This window comes from Polyergus mexicanus, unplaced genomic scaffold (assembly GCF_030449975.1).
Source record: "Polyergus mexicanus isolate NDT 795.1 unplaced genomic scaffold, iyPolMexi1.0 SCAF_18, whole genome shotgun sequence".
Taxonomy (NCBI): domain Eukaryota; kingdom Metazoa; phylum Arthropoda; class Insecta; order Hymenoptera; family Formicidae; genus Polyergus; species Polyergus mexicanus.
Window position 1 is genome coordinate 575,804 of NW_027223338.1, and position 20,680 is coordinate 596,483.

Here is a 20,680-nt window from a genome sequence, read left to right on the forward strand (position 1 = left end):
TTTTTTTTCAATTTCTCCTACGAATCAATCGGGTTTAAAATCTGAAGTAGAGCAAACTGCAATAAATCGGTTCTAAGATAAAACCGCGAATCAAACTGTAATATATATCGTAGAAATAAGGAAAAATACAATTATTTCAACTGACTTTTACTAATCGAAACAAAACAGTATAAAATCAAAGTCTTATTCAATTATTTATATTATTTCTTATAAGATCGAAAATACGCTATTTCGCAAAATTTCTTTAACAAGCAGCGTCAACATTAATATATTAGACAGAGCGCGGGGTATATTGAAAGATCTCATATTGAAATGCATCGTCGTCCAACCCTTTGGCATTTCGTCTGTCTGGAAATCTATCCTTTGAACGGCAACCGCATCAAAGACAAGAAGAAGCATCTCTTGATTAAAAGCAGATAGAAGGCGCTGATTAACCGTCGCGAATCCATATTCGGGAGTAAACAATGAGATAGTATGGCGACAGGAATGAGCCCGAGAAGCAAATATGCCGAGCAAAATTTCAGTTCGTCTACGCCTGTTGCTCGATCGCGATATTCGGTAGCATGTGTCTAAACAAGGAAGATGAATTTGACGTTGCCGTGTCAATTATTAGCGGTTGCAAAATTGAATCGCAATCGCGTTTACGGCAAAGATGTTAGTCCAAAAGGACTGACGAAAGCGGGATGAGGAAAAAAAAATGGACTTTAACGCCGAGCTTGGCGAATGAAAGAATTGGTTGCCCCGAGAGAAATATGCTAACAATAAGATGCTTAATTATCGAAAATCGATAGACGACTCGTCTACTTAGCTGCGATCTATCGGACAATAATAAAGGCACGAAGAAAACTCGTTTGTTTTTAGCGGAAACAATGATCGATTTCCTTTCAGAGCTATTTCGGTTTGATGTTTCTCGATACGCGAGAGCGATATATGGTATAAGAAAAAAAGAGTATTTTTCTTCTTTGCTAATAATATATCTCGTCCCATTTTATTCGACATATCTTAACGGATATCGCCGCGTACATTCCTTGCGGAAGTAACTATCAATCCCGCAAAAAAAAAATTAAAAATATAAATTCGTCGCTATTGGATTTGACTATTCTATTCAAGCTGGGCTCTCGGACGAGTGCAAAGTTGAAACCGACAATCGGGTGCTGACGCGCGATATTATTTTCAAATCCACTGACGGTCGCACCGGGAAACATCGGTCCCTCGAGAGAGCCTTCGACCGGTCCAAGCGCTCCTGACTGCCCTACGTGTGTACCTACACGTTGAAAAATCGCATCGACGCAATGACGTTTTTATTTTACCGAGACATCAGTGAGCGACGGTTATTGCCGGATCGAGAGGTTTCTCTCTCGATTTCCATTGCCCGACGAAGCGTCATCGCGTACGAGGGCTACCGAGGCTCGTTAGGCAAGACCTTATCAAGCCACTCTCTTGCCTGATGGACGAGCTCCATTTTAACGGTCAATTGATAATCGACGGACCGTTAATGCGACGACGCGATGAAGACTACGAAGTCTCGCGGATCGATTTACGTTTCTCCTTCGACTACCATTACCGGATACGCCGCGACCAATATTGAATCCCATCGGGGGCCTTATCAAGCCGATTATCGATCGGGCTTCGCGCGTCCGCCCGGCGGATTGATAATCGATAGGAGTTTATCTCCGGGCGTAGCCCGGATCTGGCAACCACATCGTCGACACCCAAGTGAGATCGAGACGACAGCAATGTCGCGTTACTAATGCTATCTCGCCTAGGCGATGATAATAGCAAAGACGGAGCTAACTCGCACTCCATTACGCCCGCACGCGCTTCTATTTATCGGGCTACCGCCTTCCGCAAGTACCATTGTCCTCGTATCGTTCCCGGTAAAGCGAATAAAGATTATTATCTATAGACCTCTGTTCGATTATTCGGTCACTTATTCACGAGAAAATTCCCTTATCATTATTTAAGAAGCAGAAGCACACAAGCACATGTAAAGAGATAAAGAAACGAAAAGGGAAAAAAAAACAGCAAAAAGATTTGTTACATAGGTAGTAAGAAGAAAAAAAAAAAGAAAAATATTTCTTCAAATACAATTACTAAGATTCGAGATGATGCATCGCATCATCTTATATACGGTGTTAGGAGCATTCTATGGTCGTTCGTCTCGGAACAGGTATCTTCGAATCGAACCGTCAACACGGCTGTTAGCGCAAGTTCGCGAGAGCCAGGGAAGTTACAGCGGTCGCGATAAGGAGCGGTTTACATCGGGAGGACGGTTAAGGAAGAGTTACGAGTACGTGATCCTGGATATCGAACACACTCGATCGATACTCGCCCGGCCGCACTTGGGAATTAGGAACGCGTCCACATGTACGCGAGAGGCTATAGACACAATTTTCGTCGTACGGGGAGGAGGAGACAAAATAGGGGAAGATGGAAGAGAGGGCGAGAGATAGCGGAGGAAAACGTATAGCGCGACCTACAATTGGAAGGAAACGCGCGAGAGATCTCGAAAATTTGAAAGGGAGTAGTGCCGAGATGATGCTCGAGTTTGCGCCAAGTTTCGAACGAATGACGTACGTGGAACGTGTACTCGCAAAGACGCGATAATCTCCATCTCTTTCTCTCCCCCCTTCCATCTCTTTCTCTCTCTCTCTCTCTCGTCGCGTATTAAACGAATTACTTTAATTCCATCGACACGCTTGAATTTTAATAGCTTTTCAAGTTGCGCGACGCGCCGCTGATAAAACGGATCGTTGTCACTGTACGTGCCGCGTACGAAGAACGGCACGGAGATACGGGACAGGTCGAAATTCTCGCGATCGTGGACACGCCGAGCTGTCGCGTATCGACGACGCGAGTGTTACATCCCTGTTTTGTAGTCCAAAATCGTTACGGTGCATCGACGTCACTCGAATACCACATTCGTGATCGAAATACTTGCGGATTTCTGCCTCCTCCCCTCCCTCTACCCCATCCCCCTTACCCTCTCCCAAGCTATGATCGCGACGTGAAATCAAAAAGAATTACAGCGGCCGAAATCTCTCGATTGGTATCCTCGGATTGGAATCGAACGTCTGGACGGAATAATAGCTTAGATCGAAAACAAATGATTTTGGGGGAAAAAAAGTTAGATGATCGTAAATAAATGATTCGAATGATTAAGTGATGTCTTCCTAGTTCGACGTTCTAAAAATAACGCGATTTTTGAGAATTTTTTTTAAGAAAAGTATAAAACGTATTAATTCTAAACTCTACACATTTATTAAATAACATTTCAAATATATCCTGAATGTTTTTCAAACAAAAATATTTGTTTGTTTCAAAGTTTCGATAGTTGGGAATTTTTGACGTTTTTTTTATTTCAAATTATTATAATGGCTGGAATCAGTTTGTCACAAACAACAATTTTTTTTTTAAGACACCCTGGTTGGATTACTATAATTCCGAAACAAATATTTTTGTTTGAGAAAAATTCAGGAAAGACTTGAAATGCTATTTACTAAACGTGCAAAGTTTAGAATTATGTAGTATGTGCTTTATACTTTCCTTTAAAAAAGATTTAAAGAAATCGCTTTATTTTCAGAATGTTAAACTAGGGGAAGACCCTTTAAGATATAATATGAAAATAAAGTTACAAGCAAATAATCTGGCACAATATTCACTTATATCGAGTATAGCGCAATCTTTTGTCATCTTGATAAATATACAATATATACAGGGACGCCCCGGACGTTCCAGCTAGACTTTGAGATCTTATAGGAAATTTAATTCTGAGCAAAAAATTTCCCATAAACATGGATCGAAGAATGCTTTCTTAAGAAATTATCGCTGAAAAACCTCTGAAATCGTGATTAGTTTACACATTTTTTCCAAATATCATGGAAAATGTGCGTCTTTTAACAAAAAGTAGCGAAACAAAAGTTGTAGAAAATTAGATAGATTTTCATATAACCAAACGTACAAAAAGTGCTTTTGTTACTCATTGTTAGATCGATTAAAGTTGAATCAGGAGGAAATTCGTAAAGCGACTAGATCGATCGTTACTCGATGCCGAAAGTGTATTGGAGTTAGTTTCTTCACGTCTTTATTTATTTTCTACTATTACGTGTTATTTTAGTTTAAAAAAATTTATTTTATTTTCACAAAAGAAAAAGATTTTTATTTTTTATTTTTATCCTTTTTTCGAGAAATTTATCAAGTTTCATTTCATTTTCTTTTCACCTCTCGCTCTTCCTTTGCATCAGAGGTTCTTGAGCGATAACTTCTTAAGAAAGTATTTTTCCACCCATGTTTATAGGAAATTTTTTGTTCGGAATTAAATTTCCTATAAGATCTCAAAGTCTGGCTAGGAACGTTCGGGGCCACCCTGTATACCAAAGTCCTTACATGATTTTTACGTTATTATTGCAACTCGCGCTCTTTAATTACATCACGTACAAATTACACGGGCATTATTGCTCTCCAAGACATAATATATTTTGAAATTCGAGCGTTGCTCGATAGCAGGGGTACTCATCCGTCTGGAAAGTACGGAGTAGTAAATGCCATTATATGGACGGACAGATCGCCTTACAGTTTGTAGTCGGCATTACACGCTCGCGTTGCACTCCCAAGTTAGAACAACGCTATGGGTATTGACTCTAGACGTGCCGCCGTTTCGCGATCCGGCCATTTCTGACTTGGCTATTAACAATGAACAAACGAACGAGGTTTGCGTCAGTTTAGAGCGTGGACGAAATTGGCGGTCACTCCGAATCGCTTGTTTCGAAGTACTTTAACGGATGTGTTCGAGCATTAATCCAACCAAACAAACAACGTCCCGTTCTAATTTAATGCATGTTCTATATACACGTTTATGTCCTTAATTCTCTCTAATGTTCATTACAATTGTCCAAGTATCGTTCGTACACAAAAGCTCCTTTTCTACATTCTTAATTATTATACGTAAAAGTACGATCTCAGATATGCGTAACGTCAGTATACAACGCAATATGCAAAAATAATTTAGCGATAAGACTAGACGTACCTTGTACGTGTCGTGTATAACACAAGCGTTCGTCCCTTTAATGAAGAGAGACTCTCGATGTCGCCGTAATTCTAGCGTAAATGACAACACGACCTTTCCGTAGTGTTACTCGACTACGAATGAGCGTGTGTGTGAATGAAGCGTCCTTCTTTCCCGTGTCCTTTAGCGAGACGGCGAAGAAGGGGAAACGTTGTGCCGCAACAACACAACTCTGTAGCTCGAAGAACGTGACGAATACATTGAAAAAAAGGTAAATAATTTCCGCGACTCTAATACAATATATGGTATAGTATCGCATAATCATCAAATCTTCTTTTATATAATATTTTCTGACCAATGTGACGAGGGTTTTTCATTAGCGAAAATAAATCGAGACATCAGTTACTTTCAGCATTAATAAGTTATAAGTGATTGAAAGAAAAGAGCGAATTTTTGTGCGAATTAGAAAGTTCATTTATGAAATTAACAAGTTCGCAAAACTAAATTAATTTCAGATAAAATTTAATAACATTTTAATTTTAGGTTTAGTTTGTGTATATATATATATATATATATATATATATATATATATATATATATATATATAAATATATATAAGGAAACAAAAAAAAATTGGAAACTTGATTGAAAGAAAAGAGCGAATTTATGTGCGAATTGGAAAGTTCATTTATGAAATTAACAAGTTCGCAAAACTAAATTAATTTCAGATAAAATTTAATAACATTTTAATTTTAGGTTTAGTTGGTATATATATATATATATATAAATATATATAAGGAAAAAAAAAAAAAAATGGAAACTTGCAAAAATGGTCTCTCTCGACATTTTCCCTATAGAAAAATCGATTCCAAAATTAACCGGAAAATTCGCTATTAAGAGAATATTTTATATACTGTCGAAAAATGATAGCACGTAACGCATAATATACTCTGTCAAATCTTCTCTTATCATATTCCAAAAAATGAATCGTATCTGAGGAATGAGAATTTCACAGATACATCGATATATTATACATGTATCGAATGGGAGTGAGATGGGGTTCGCAAGAAAGGGAAGAAAGGACTGGTACTGATTTTCGATCGCTCGATATGCCGATAGTAACAGGCTTTACATAAGCGGACAGCGCTTCGTTTTTCAGCTCGCGTACTTGTCACATGCCTGCTGTATCGTACTCTCTAAATTTGCAACGTTTATTGATGCAGCCGTGCCTCGTATTTCGTGATCGGAATATTCGTATTGAGCCTTTCTCCACTGCCTCTCCCCCCCTCCCTCCCTGCCCCTTTTCCCTCCCCTCACCTTTGATCGTATCGAACGCGTATCTCGCGATTAAACTCCATAACAAAGTCTGTGATAATTAGCGCGTTAAGCGAGCGCCATATTAAACACTGGTAAATAACCTCGCGATGAAACACGAAAATATTTGATCGTCAAACTGCTCGCGCGTAAACTCCCGGAATGATTCTTGCGTAAAGTTTCAACTGTCGAGATAAATATGACAGAGAAACGATGAATATTCGTTGCCTCAGATATTTGTACGATTTTGTATAGTTATATACGATTGTGGGTTGATCAAATACCATTTGTGTGCGTGATTTATTAGGCAGTGGAGGTGAACAGTTTCTATTTAACATTAGGGCTTTCTCGTTTCCCCTCTCATTAAAACGAAGAGGAGAAAACAGCGGCGAGAGTTTAACGATATGGATCATTAAATAAAGACAAGAGAAGTAACACTGACTTTAGCCTGAATATATATTGGCCCCTATTAATAATTATTTACCCAAATTATCAAAAATACATCAGTCAAAATATAACGCGATTATATCCCTTGACCCAAAAATTTTTCCACCGCAGCAAATTCGCTTTTCCAGTTCCTCGGACCGGAGGACTCCCGTAATTCCTCGGTGGCGTCAAAAATTGCGAATCGTCCACCGGAATCGTCGCTAAAAAAGAAACGCCACAAAGGGAGAGAAGAGAGAAAGGGAGAGGCGAGTCAACAAAAAAAAAAAAATTTGTTCCCGCCGTAGTCTTTTGAAGTCGATGTGCGTTACGCATATAATGCACGCGGCATCGTAAAAAGTGTCGGGGAAAACTTTCAATCAATCGCCCGGTATTGCAGTAGTAACGGGTCTTGTATGGGCGGACAGCCCGCCCAGGGCTTGCCACGCTACAGCGCGGACACAGTAGTCGTGGATTTATTTGGTCGGACAGGAAACACCGGCGCGGCGCGACATCAAGCTACGCGGATTTCACGGTTGGCGACGAATAGGGTTTACAACAAGGAAGGGAGAGGGAGGAAACGGAAGAGAGCGGTGCGGCGAGAGGCGAGAGGGCGGACAGAACAAGGATGAGGAGCGGAGGGGGGACGACTAAGGGACGAGGACATGCATATTAATAGGGAAACAAGTACCGAAATGTCTGACCACGCCGCGAATGAGCCGACGTCGTTGTATCGAACGTTTCCCGTCGCCACCCCACGCGCCGACTATATCCTCCCGCGGTCCATCTATCTCCGTCTCCCTCGATACCACCGCGATCTCCGCACGTCTCCAATCCTCCCGCCAATCCACACGCTACCACTCTCCACGATCATTCTCCATTCCGGTTTCAATTCCGACATACGGGGGCGGGAGGGGGGCCGAGGACAACTCGTCGCCGTTGAGCCTGATAAACGCGAGATCGCGACGTGAGATCGATTAAAGTGCAGATCGGTAACGTCGTTTCGCGCATCGTTACGCTACGAAAGAAATAATGCATACCGATCAGCGTGAATAATCGAGCGACGTATTGTTACGCGGAGTTTAATGACGCGAGCTTAACGACAATTTTCGCATCACGTATGCGGAATTTTATGCGCAATCGCTCGCTATATTCTCATCGGGGATTTTTCATAATCCCGCAATAACATTCTCCGCATATTCCGGAGGAAACTTTTTTAACGGCTATACCGATGGCCGGTGGGAATCCGTTAATATTGTATGTATTTGATGGATATTGAATAATGTCGTGCATTGTCACGCCCGTGCTCTGTGATTCCGGATTCGTCGTGTATTTTTCTCTCTCTCTCTCTCTCTTTTTTTCGTTGCCTCTCATCTCCGCGCGCGCGCGCGCGCTCAGTCCGCTACCATTTATTTTCTGTTCCCGGTCCGATAATTATATTTTCGATAAACAGCGGATTACTTTTCCATTAAAAGTTGTCCGCGCAGGTGCCGTCAAGCGCGGGATTTAATTCGGCGTACTCGCGGCGAATGCGCGTATACGCGGCGACATATTTTTTTTCCGCGCGCAAATGGCCGCGCGTTTGCATCGCACCGCGGACAGCTATATTTCAACGATTTTAATAATGCGGTTAGCTACATCCTAAGCTATATATTAGCGATTTTCATAATATATGAGAGGATATATTCGTATTTGTGTCAGAGTTATGAGTGTTAGTTTATACCACACCGCGTTATATTCGCGTCAATATCGACGGCCCATTTTTTGTGCTCTTTCGCGCTTCGATCGAGGATAGAAATTAATGATACGCTCGGAGCATCGACCAAAAGAGATCGTGAAAATCGATTCGAGCGTTTCCGCCGTAAATTACTCGACGGCGGGTTAAACCGCCCCGTGGGATCCGGGCTAGCAAACTTAGAGTCTGCAATCGCGCACGTGCAAAACAAGTACGTGTCGAGAACAAGTTATGATCGACTACGAAAACTGCTATCGAATCGATACACGATCTTATTATATAACCGTGAAATAATCTTATTAATAGCTAAATTTCGCAATCGGATTCTCGCTTATTGTTAGCAGGACAGCGAAATGCACGATACGGACGTGTATAATTGTTAGTAAATTATCGCGCGGATAGATGTAGATGCATGTATTTCTAAATTTCAAATTATGCGTCTCTTATAAATTATTCCGCGCTGTACGTTTTCGTATATCGCATTTCTCTCAACCAGAATTGGAAAAGTTACTTTATAAAAGTAAAACTTGTTATCGTTACCGTCACTCACAAAGTAACGAATCGTTACAATTTTCGTTATTTTTTTTTTTAACGTTATTACAAAATCAAATTAAATATACATAAAATTTGCATTTTCCAACACACACACGCATCTTTTATATTAAAATATAACACAAGCGATAATATTTCGCGATATTAATATCACAATTTTTTATATTAAAATGTATCAAAAGCGATAATGTTTCGATACTGGTATAAAATGTATATGTTTGGTAATAATTTTGCATCTTAATAAAGCAAACTTTTTTTAAAAAGATGGCAAAAACTTCATTTAAAATTTTCATATCCTATAAGTGTTTTTTTTTTTTTTTTTTTTTTTATGAAATTGTATAGTTATGGCCAAAATCATTTTCTTCACGACTCATCTTATTATTATTTCAAAATCTTAACAATACGTTATACGCGAATTTCGCGAGTCAAATTCATTCTTAATATGTAAAAGTTTATAAGAATTACATACGAGATTTAATTTAAGATTAAAGTTGTTAAATTTTACTAAAATTTATTAATTTTTAAAAGAATTAATGCTCTCTATATATATTTCTTTTGCATAGAAGCCCGGCCGCGTAGATTTGAAAAGTAACGATAAAAGTAACTTTATTCGTTACTCGTTAATGAAAAGATGTATTAAAGTTACTTTTTTTTCGTTTACAGACGATATTTGTAACGTCGTTACCGATACAATTACTTTTTTTCGGTATAATTAACGTTACAAATAACAATGTTACTTTTCAACACTGACTTTTACCAATAATTTTTCACAAAATTTTCACGACATCTTAATAAAAGGCAACAAGATATCTATCATAACTGACAATGAAAAAATATTTAGAGAGATACGTATGTCAGAATTAAATATTCGATCACTGCAGGTGTAAAAAGAGGTGAACGAGACAATGAAAATTAAAAACCGTAAGACTTAAATCACAAAATTAAATCTCTCACACGATACTCTTTTAAAGAGCGTGCCGCGCACGGACGTGAAGCGTATTCTGAAAATAAGGTCCGTTCTCTCTCTCTTTTAAAGAACGGGGAGGGAGAGAAAGCGAGCTGAATGGGAGAGAGGGCGAGGAAGTTGGCGCGCGGCAGGCAAATTTGTAAGCACACGGGGACGGTAACGATGACGAGGGTGGGGGCGGGAAAAGGAGTGCTGGAAAACGCGCGTACGTGTGCACGTGTTGTCGCGTGTGCGCCGAGAGGCGCTGCCGCATAAATTAGTGGTGAAAAGTTAATTGGAGCGGACACTGGCTTGCTTTCGCAACGGTACAAGTTGCACTCCTACTCCGCGCCGCCCTCGAAACGCCGCCCGTCCGCCTCCTCCCTCTCGACGCTTACCAACCCCTCCGGCCCCCTTATGGCGTATATATAGAGAACGGTAGGGGATGGCAACGACAACGACACAACAGCGTCCGACGCTAAGCTAAATTATCGGCCAAACCAAACACGCTAATTTGCACGACAAATTCGTAATTATTGCGAAATCCGGCGCGGATAGAGAAGAGAGAGAGAGAGAGAGAGAGAGAAATGGAACGAGAGTGAGTAAGGGTGAGGGGGAGGGGATTGTCCCGCCGCGGTCGCGAGAATCAATACCATTGAACGCGCCGATCAATCTCTCTCGTTGTTTAAAAAGCTACGATAATCGCTCGGCTATCCAGAGATCGGGGTTACTAGATTTCTTCGCGTTGGGAGTTTGGACCGATGATGGCGAGATCGTGTGATCGACACTGCGGTCACGAATACATAATTTCGAATCAAGCGTTATAATTTAATACCTCCTTATACACGTCTATCTCGAAAGAAACGGATATAAATTCCGTATAACGTTCTCCCGAAAAAACAAAGACAAGAGAAATGTATATATATATACAATTTATCAATCTTTAAGTGAGGATATCTCTGACTACATCAAGCTGACCTTCTCGCGATGACAGGCACATAAAAAATTGATATCGATAAGCGCGCGCACACATTTCGGGAACGTCACGTCTCGCTCGTGAAACAAAGTGAGCAGGGGATCAAGGTACGTAAGGGGGCAACACGAAGGAAAGTGGTTAGTGGTTTTATTCTGTGCGCACACAAACGCGACTCGCGGACAACTGAGTCAACGTAGGAGGGAGGAAGGGGATGGTTGCAGGCAGTTTACTTTTTAATTCGGCCCGGCCCAGGTGCTTTAATAAAACCGTTGAAACAAGCGGGCGAAAGAAGGAGCGGGAGCGGAGCCTCTTTTTTTTCGGCTTTTTTTTTTTTTTTTTTTTTTTGCGCCACACGCGCGCGGCGCGTTTCATACATATACGTCAGTGGAGGCAGCGGCGGTTCTTGGCTTTTTAATTAATGAACAGCCGGCGAACGTAAAGCGTATTATGGCGCGATAGCGCATTTACCCGGCTCTAATAATGCCGCTAATAATAATAATAATAATAATAATAATAATAATAATAATAAACAACGAAATTATTAGGTCAATTAGAATTGCTGCTGTTATTATCAACGGTATTACCATTATAACTAGACAGGTGGCAACCTTGTAAACGAGGCCAGCGAAATAAAAGACGAAAGAAAAAAGAAAATAACGCTCGGCTTTCATTAGAGCCGCTCCCCGATAACGCATCGGCTAATTTCACGCCCGGGCCTGCAACACTCGGCCGAGTTTCCGCGGTTTCTATGACTTCGCAGAGCAGTCTCTCTTCTCGTCTACGAAGGTCTCTCTCTCTCTCTCTCTCGGCGGAGGCGGACTTAGTTGCACCGCACAGTGGAGAAGAAAATTCAGAGAGAGCCCTCTAATTACTCGCCTGCCAGAGTTTACGATCCTTGATGAATATCGATCGACTATCCGCGTCTTTGAACGCTCGGCGCACGAATGAGAGTCGAACGTATTAAAGGCGCCCAGTTTGACCTATCGCTTTATGCATATTTCCATTTCTGCAAACGCGCGATGCAAAGCAATGTGATATTGAAAGGATGAAGTTTTCTATTCATCAAGAATGCCGACAGTATAGTTCCGACGATAAAAAAAAAAAAAAAAAAATTGAACGCAAGAACGGATCAAGAAACGTTTGCTCGTAACGCGAATGCCGCGATATGTCGAAATATCATAATTTGCAATATGCGAAACGCAGTTGCATTTATAAACGCGTCACCCTACAAGAGAAAATATTACGGTTACGAACATTAATGCATCGTACGGTGCGATGTAATGCAACGATCTGGTGAAAACTGGATGTTACTCTCGCGGGGCAGAGAATTCTACGAGAGACTGATAATGATTTAATTGATAACGATTTGTACTTTGCGCGCAACGAGATTAAGGTCGAAGGACGGAGAAATCGAGTAATGCAATTTGCCACGTTCACACGTGGCCGTCGTTAATGGCAACATTCCATTAAAATTATCTAATTTCCGAGCGACGCGCGAAAATAGCATTTAAACCATGGCGCGATTGAGAAATAGAGAAGCCGTGAAAATGAGATTGTTTTTGGTGAGCGTTAAATATTTATCGACGGTCATCGAGCAGCTCATTATGTGGTTACGCAAATTTTCAACGGCGGTATCGTCAGCGGGAAATTGAGAGAGAGGAAACAAAGAACTGGCGCGCGGAGGCTCGTTCGTTTGCCAAAATAGGCGAAGAATGGAACAACAACGGCCGCGAGAAAGAGAGAGAGAGAGAGCGCGTGCGCGCGTGGTAAAATAAATTTTGCCGCGATACGAGCGCGGATTGTGGAACAAAAGTGCCGCGGAATTTACGTTTTCATGGCGCGGATTTGTTGTCGCGAATACCGGTGGCCAATGTTGTATGAGTTGTCGCTGAATAAGCATTAAATAATAAATAATCTGTCAACTGATCATATTCACTTAACGGAAACGCGCCCCCGAATTATTACGCAAATTTTAAGCGCGAGCTCCTCTCTCTCTCTCTCTCTCTCTCTCTCTCCCTTTTTCTCTCTGAGACCGCACGATATAATAATCAACCAAATATAATATTTGTACATTATCAAATCCTAAAATCCTCTTCATGCAAAGCTAATGTTGTTATCGTTTCTTGAAATTTTAAATTTTAATCGGCTGTGCAAATATTTTCGCTGGAATGCATAATTTGAAAATTGCCCGCACAATGTGTGCAAAATGACGATCAAATTCCCATAAGTTTCATAAAAAAAAAAAATATATATATATATATATATATATATATATGTACGCGCACGTATAACTCTTTTGTATAATGACCATCGCGGATTAAAGATTATTTATTATTCGTTATACATTCGAGCGGGCGTTATTCGTGCAATAACGCGCTTCACGGACGCGCGGATGTAAATTTTCTGCCACCTTTGTTTCATCCCTTTTCCCTGGATCGGATCGAGATATTTATATTTGTTCGCACACGCGTCATCGTTCGCCATCGAATAACTTGTCAATTGAATTTGTCACAGTAACTTTTTTTTGCATGCCCGGTCCCTATGCAATAATAAAACATTGTATAGATCCCGGGAGGAAATGGCATAAATGAGTATTGAGAAAAATCTTCGAGTCATCCGAAATAAAAGATGTATCGATAAATGTAGAAGATTCTTTTTTATCCCATCGCCTAACAAGTTTTGCTATTTCGACACGGATTCCATATTAAATTCTTTTCTATGTCAACACCTATTTGTATATGGGAAACAATTCCACTCGTCAATATAAAGAAAAAATAAACTAAAACAATGATAGAGAATGTGTATTTTTATATACAATTTTATACACACTGTGAATGCTATCGAACGTTCGCTGTGTTTTTTTTTTTTTTTTTAAATAAGAATTTCAAAATATTCTTTTTTTAAAAAATACTCGCCATTCATATTTATGTAATGTGTTTTAGATCGCATTTCTTGCATTTAATAACGGTACAATTGTCGCGCTTTAGCGGTTGCCGCGGCTTTAAAAATTGCGCAAACGGAAAATAAACAATTAAATAAAAATACAATAAAGTTACGGAAATCGAAACCCTTTTACTGTTTCTGCTTTCTTTCTTTTTTTTTTTTTTGGCCATCCTACCTTCGGTTACCCGACGCCACTCACGTGCTACTGGCTATCAAAGATAAAAAAGAAAAGAAAAGGAAAAGCAAAAATGCGGGACAACTCATTGAATGCAATGTACACGCGAGAAATGCTCCGCCGAGCTCGGTTTCGGGTTACATCTTTCTTCATCCCCCGCACGTCCGTGACGTGAGAAGACTAACCCTTTACCGATGAAACAAGGCGTCACTACCGTCGAAACGTGTTACCAATCCGGAGAGAGACACCCGAAGTTTTGCCCGTGCAAGACGCCGGTGAATGGAAGACAGGGATGTTCAAGGAACGAGGCACTTCGCCTGTGCTACTTAAAACATCCAGCCACTTCTTGTCGAGTATCTTCTTGCGAGATTGGCCGAACACGAAACGATAGAACAAGCGAAGGGACAACGAGAGAAAGCTAACAGAAATTTGAGAGGTGCCGGAATACCGCCGGCTGTGATGAAGACTATGAAGCTGTCGAACAAAGTTTCTCTCAAAAGGAACCCCCCTTGACACGGTGTGTCAATATAAATGCAAGAGAGAAGTTAACACGTCTCAGAATTTGCTTACATTAATAGTCATTTTATCAAGAAAAATAAAGTCATAAATTCATTAAATTAGATCCATTAATTGATAATGGGAGGACATGTTTTGTATATAACAGGCGCAGCACATAAAGTGGCTAACAAAGTGCCATGAGAAAGAGAGAGAGAGAGAGAGATGGTAACATTTTGTTTAAATAAAAAAAAAATGTGAACTTGACAAGAATATGAGTCTAAATAATCAATAGTTAAGAGCAATAATATAATATTTCCCAGTTAAATTTGAGTCAAATTCCAAAACTCAATCTTAACATTATTTGATGTAATTCGAACATTTCGAGTTTAATTAGATGCGTCGTCGAAATAGATGGACGCGGGTTCGACGTAAGATTATATCGGCAATGTGTACCTAGCAGTGTTTTCCAAGTAATAATCTTCTTACTAGTTTGAAAAGAAACGAAGGCGCAAACGCGACGTTGCATTAAACGATACGCAAATAGAAAAAAAAAGAAAAACAGATGGAGAAAATTCACAAGCAAAATCACGATATAACAATACAAGTATACGCGTGAGAAGCGAAGAACGGAACGCTTCTCGCGCGCAGGTGGTTGCAATAAGTTAAAATCTATTCTCCTCAGCTATACTTTTTACGCTTCTTGTACCAAAAAAAAAAAAAAGAGAGGGAGAGAGAAGCGAGTGTGCGAGTGTTTCATGCTTTAATGGAAAACAAAGAGGAGGAAACAAGCGCGAAGGGTGTAACTAAAGGAAGAGAACGCGAACCTACAGTTTTCCAAATTGAACGACAGTGGCGAGATCTCACGCAAAGATTTTCTAACGAGAAGAAAAAGAATAGACGCTGAAGAGGATTTTTAATTTAATTCATCTCGCAAACATCCCATCGCGCGTTCCGCTCGATGGCCTCTCCTAGGGTCAACGAGGAAAGCTTTCGCACGGTATCATCGGGTCTTCCCGGAGTGTCGCTCGATTCTTTTTTTCGTCGCGTTCTGTATTTTACCGTCAAACGAAGCGGAAGTAATTCCCCGCCCCCCCCCGCTTCAATTATACTCTTGGACTCGATGTTCAATTATCTATAACGCGATGATGTGAAAATAACAACGGCGGGGAGAAGCAAAGATAAAGATTCAATTTCCCATGCGAATATGTTAAATAAATTTGCTTTCATTAAAAACCAATGTGCGATGTATACACATGTATCGTACATATGTATCTCGTGAAAGTGTATAATGACGTTGAACGTAATAATCGATAGACGACCAGCAAGCGGGTGGACTGGCAAACTGGCGACACTAATGACCGAGAACAAAAATATTAACGGATATAAATCCTCTCTCGCCGCGGATTTCGCGAATTTCGTCGACCAATCGGGATGTACGTAACCGGGTTGTAAGGAATTATCGCGCCAACAATCGAGAGGGCAAACACCGTCGGCCGATGAGCCTCCGACATTTGACGAGAGGAAGAACTTAACTAATGCAATATTTGGTTCGTCCATACAAACTACCCCTGATTCATGCGCATATTTACTCCGGTAAACATACCTCTTCGTGGGTGCGTGCGCGCATAACTTCGCCTTATCGCTCATAATCGTTCGATGTATACGCAAACCGGTGCAATTTCGCATTTCCACAAATTGAAATATTTTTGCCGATCGTCCTCCCCTCCTCTCTCTTTCAGCTAATTAATTCGCAAAGCTCTAATACGCGACGGACAGAAGCGACGCGCGTGCGCCCCGTAAGCGCGTTTCGGTATGTAACGAAATAATCAATATTTTGAAGTTTACGGTACAACACAATGTAGAGACGCGACGAATTATTATTGCGAATATAAAATTAATTGGATGGCTCGATGAATGTACGGCGAGAAAAATATTTCACAATTATCCAACTTGGTTAATAACTCTGCGCGTCAAGTGTGGCCGAATAATTGACAATTCCAATCTCATGATGTGGAATACTTGATAACCGTAATTGCCTTTACTATCCGATTGTAATAAACAGAAATACGCGCGATTATTTAGCATGGGTCGATTTAAATGTAATAAATTGAGAGACGCGACTATATTTGAAAATCGCAGCTGTCACGTACACGCACGTACACAGGTAAGTTCTTCTTCCTACTTTACAGCTTGTCACGAAAATGCGCAATGCTCGCCACGTAGAGACAAGTATAAGAATAGATGCAAACGTATGATACATTAAATATGTATCTGGCACGGCGAAGACGGGCAAAGAAAGGAGGAAAACCACCAGCAGTAACCAATTCGGCATTCAAAGGAGCGATCATCCAAAGAGAGAAAAATCCTGGCAGCCAAACAACACGATATCCGTATTGTATCCATCTTGGTGCACGCTTGTAGGTATAAAGCAAGAAAATAAGAAACCGCTGCAAAATTTTCTTATCAGCGGCGCACAGAGTAACGATAACATTATTTTTAACAGAATATTGCCAATATATGGTAATAGGCTCTTTGCTTTCGCTCCTTTGAATAATTTTTTTTTTTTTATATATATATATATATTTTTTTTTTTGTCGATGTTAGAGATTCTCATAGAGCTTTTTGAAACTATCTTTCGAGTTGAATTATTCGTTCTTCATAGTTTTCGTTGAACCTTATTAAACTTGAAGCGAGTCAGTAAATACGCGAGGAAACGGAAGAAAGACAAATAAATGTCAAGAAAAGGGGAAGCTATCAATTCCTACTGCGGATATACAATACTTATGAAATTCTTCCCTCCTGCCTAGACGATCCCAGGTACGACGAAATGGAAATTGGACAATTTTATAGCGGTTTCTCGTTTACAGCTCCGCGTGTCGTATAAAAAAAATATATCTTGAAATTTTTTCGAGACAAGGAGAAGAAATATTTTCCATTCGCGAACGTCTAAATCTGAACGCATATCTCTCGGTAAAAATTACTTATTTGACCATATTTATTTCAATTTCATCAAATATTTTAATATGAAATAAGCGATTCAACGAACGAGTTTCGTTCGTCGAGAAAGGAAAATTTGGAAGAAAAATATCATGCTTTAATAATTCAATCTATTATTATTCCAAACTTTGATTTTCTCTCTATAAGAGGATTATTTTCATCTTCTTAATGAAGAGACTCTTGGCTAGAAAGGAAGCATGACGAAAAAAGGTTAAAAGTTTAATCTCTCTTAAGATCTTATCAAAATTAACATGGTATTTATATTAGGCGATTTAATAAAAATCTATATTAATTTAAAGTAATAATACACATATATCGTATTATGCATATAAGTATTCTCTTGAAAAGTTAAGTTCGACGACGACGCGTTGCTCTTGATCAAGAGACTGTGAATAATTAGCAAGAGAAATATAAAGGAGAAGGAGGAAGGAGAAAAGGAAAGGATAAACCTATCCATCTATCTATCTACGCTTCTCAAAGGTACCCTCGGGCACCTTTCGTAGACACTCTTCATCGTCAGTTTCGTTTCCCGTCAACAGATCGGGCAGGCTTCCATACAACCCTCGCTACGTGAGGAGGGTGCGGTAAATACGGAAAGCGCACAATACTAACCATCAGCGTGTTTCCACTATCCCCATCATCATCCCTCCAAGCCGCAGTCCCCCGTCCTCGCGCTCCTCTCCCCCACGGAGTTCGTTCAAGCTTGTTCTTCCTCTCCGGTTTCTTCTTCTTTTCCTTCTACTTCGTCTTACCTCTCCACTATCACCGCACGGACAATGAAGATTTTCTTTCCGAGCCACTGAGCTTAATCGACGATCGTTTTTCATAAATTTCAACTCGAACGACGTGGGGGGGGGAGGGAGGGAGGGAGAAGGGGCAACGCGGGGACGGCATCGAGGTCGAAGCCGGCTATTGTTTGTACGTGTTCTCGCCGCGGGAGAAGATGTGCATTACGAGCTCGTTCTCTCGTCGTAGCGTTCCATCCCCGCCGCTTCCGTGCTCCCTCAAGCGAACGGAGCTTCTTGGGGGTGGGTGGGGGGGGGGGGGGAAAGTCGCTCGACACGATTAGACGCTTCCTTCCGCGATGTCCTGTCGCGTTCTCCACTCTGTCGAGTGTCCGCTAACAATTCCTATTCTTCTTCTGTTCGCGCCATTGATCGCCGACGCCCCGTCGACCGATCGAAATCGACGAAATCATTTTGCGCTTCGCGAGGTAGCTACGCCCGGATTTTATCGGAGCGTTACGATACATCGTAACGATAACGATGCGATCGCGCGTAACAGATGCCTCGATGTAATAAATGTCGATATTCAAAATGTTTGGCGCGACCGAAACATAAATTGAGGAAATTTTCCAGCGACGGCGTTGTAATACATCGGCTAGCGGAGGAGGGGAAAAAAAAACGCGCGCTTGCGAGAGTGTCACACGCATTGCCCCCTCCCCCTCCCCCCCCCCCCCCGCTGCCTCCTTTCCCCTTTCGTGCTGTATCGGTCTCGATAAAGTCATACATCGCGAACAATCAAACTCAAATTCGTTTGACAGGATATTTATTTTAACGGTGAAATCAAGCACTCCGGTTTTATCCGTATCGTTGTCCCTTGCTCATCAGTTTTTCGAGGATAACACAATAGCTGCAGCGAAAATATTGCGAATGAAAAACGCGATTTTAATTTGTGCATCTGTCATTTGTTTTTGTTAAAAAATGATAAACGGCTAATTGGCTTCACAAAGAGTAAACGAAAGCGGAAATTAAATTGCAAACTTTTACGCAAATTTTATCGTATAATGAGATAAATGGCGGTTAGCAATGTAAAAACATTGACTTAAATCATCCAATAATAACCTATTCGATGCATTAAAAATAAAATGACGTAATTTTAAAACATTTCCCATCTAAAGTGTCGCCATTTAATTAATATTCAACATACGACATCTCCAAATATCTCGTTTCATTCTTAGTTTTTTTCATTTGATACCCGAGTTAACAGAATCAACTTCATAGATTCGATTTGAAACGAGTGAAATTTGGTTTAACTCTATTAGTTTTTGACTATAGGATTAAATTAGCAAGTTGTTGTTTTTAGTTTTCGTCGGCGCGCACATTTTCGATTAGCATTGATTTCGCCAATTGCTTGAAATAAAGTTTGCTTTATTTTAATAGAGTACTCATTGAAATATCATATTATGAGATTCTCTATCTTTCGTTGTTGCAAAAGATGATATGTTTTTTGGCACAACCACGAAAAATTAAAAATCAGAGTTAAGAGCAACATCAAATTCACTGGATTAAAACATCAGAATTATATTTATCCATGCACGCTATCAAATGACAGAAAGTGACAGCCTCGTATGTTTATATTTAATTTATTTTTAATTGTGGAATGTATACAATATATATATGTGTGTGTGTGTGTGTATATCAAAAGTATAAATGCCTCAAATTGTAATAATAGATATATGCATTTTCTATCAAGATTGCAATTCATGCATAATCGACTTATCCTCGACAAGAAAATCAAAATATTAACAGTTTTTCAAAAATCTTAGTCATTGAAAATAAAAGATCTCTTGCAAAAAAAAAAAAAAAAAAAAAAAAGAGGCGCAGGAGGAAGAAGGGAAAATTGAATTAAATGACATAAAACTGAATTTTTTGCTTAATTTCAGATGGACTTTAACAAAGTTTTAGTTGAGAGGACTTTGTTACAAAGGTATAATATTAAAGTTGCATAAATCAAGACCTCTCTTTTAACATTGCCCGCGCTTCAAGTTCGAGAGATCCGTCGAAGAATTTGTCATTAAAATTTCATCCGTTTATTCTGGGACATCTCGCATGAAAAACTCAAAGAACGCGTTTGCCCTGCATTTATTCTTAATAAAGGCAGCGCTATTGACGGAAGCGTTCCTCGTGCAGACTCACAGGATGGACGGTGCGGACAGGAAAAATCCGCCACCGGGAAAAATCCGGAAATGAAGAGTTTCAGGAACGATACGATGAGCAAGCCAGAGCGAATAGAAGGAACGAAAGGCAGACGGAGGAAGGAAGGGGGGAAGAGCGTTAATGAAATTAAATAATACACAGAGAAACGGCAAAATTAAAGAACGCGAACGCGCTACG

At 40.3% G+C, this 20,680-nt stretch overlaps 1 protein-coding gene across 7 annotated transcripts in view; it reads right to left on the bottom strand.

Annotated features, from left to right (window-relative positions):
• LOC138941271 (kin of IRRE-like protein 1) overlaps nt 1-20,680 on the bottom strand; it is a 347,460-nt gene that overhangs the window by 294,796 nt on the left and 31,984 nt on the right. The window contains exon 1 of one of the 7 annotated variants that reach the window (XM_070310783.1): nt 5,027-5,226. The exons of the other annotated variants lie outside the window; for them this stretch is intronic. The gene's annotated coding sequence lies outside the window, so the exon portion shown is untranslated. Of the gene's footprint in view, nt 1-5,026; nt 5,227-20,680 lie in introns of those variants that run through there. 7 annotated transcript variants of the gene reach the window in all.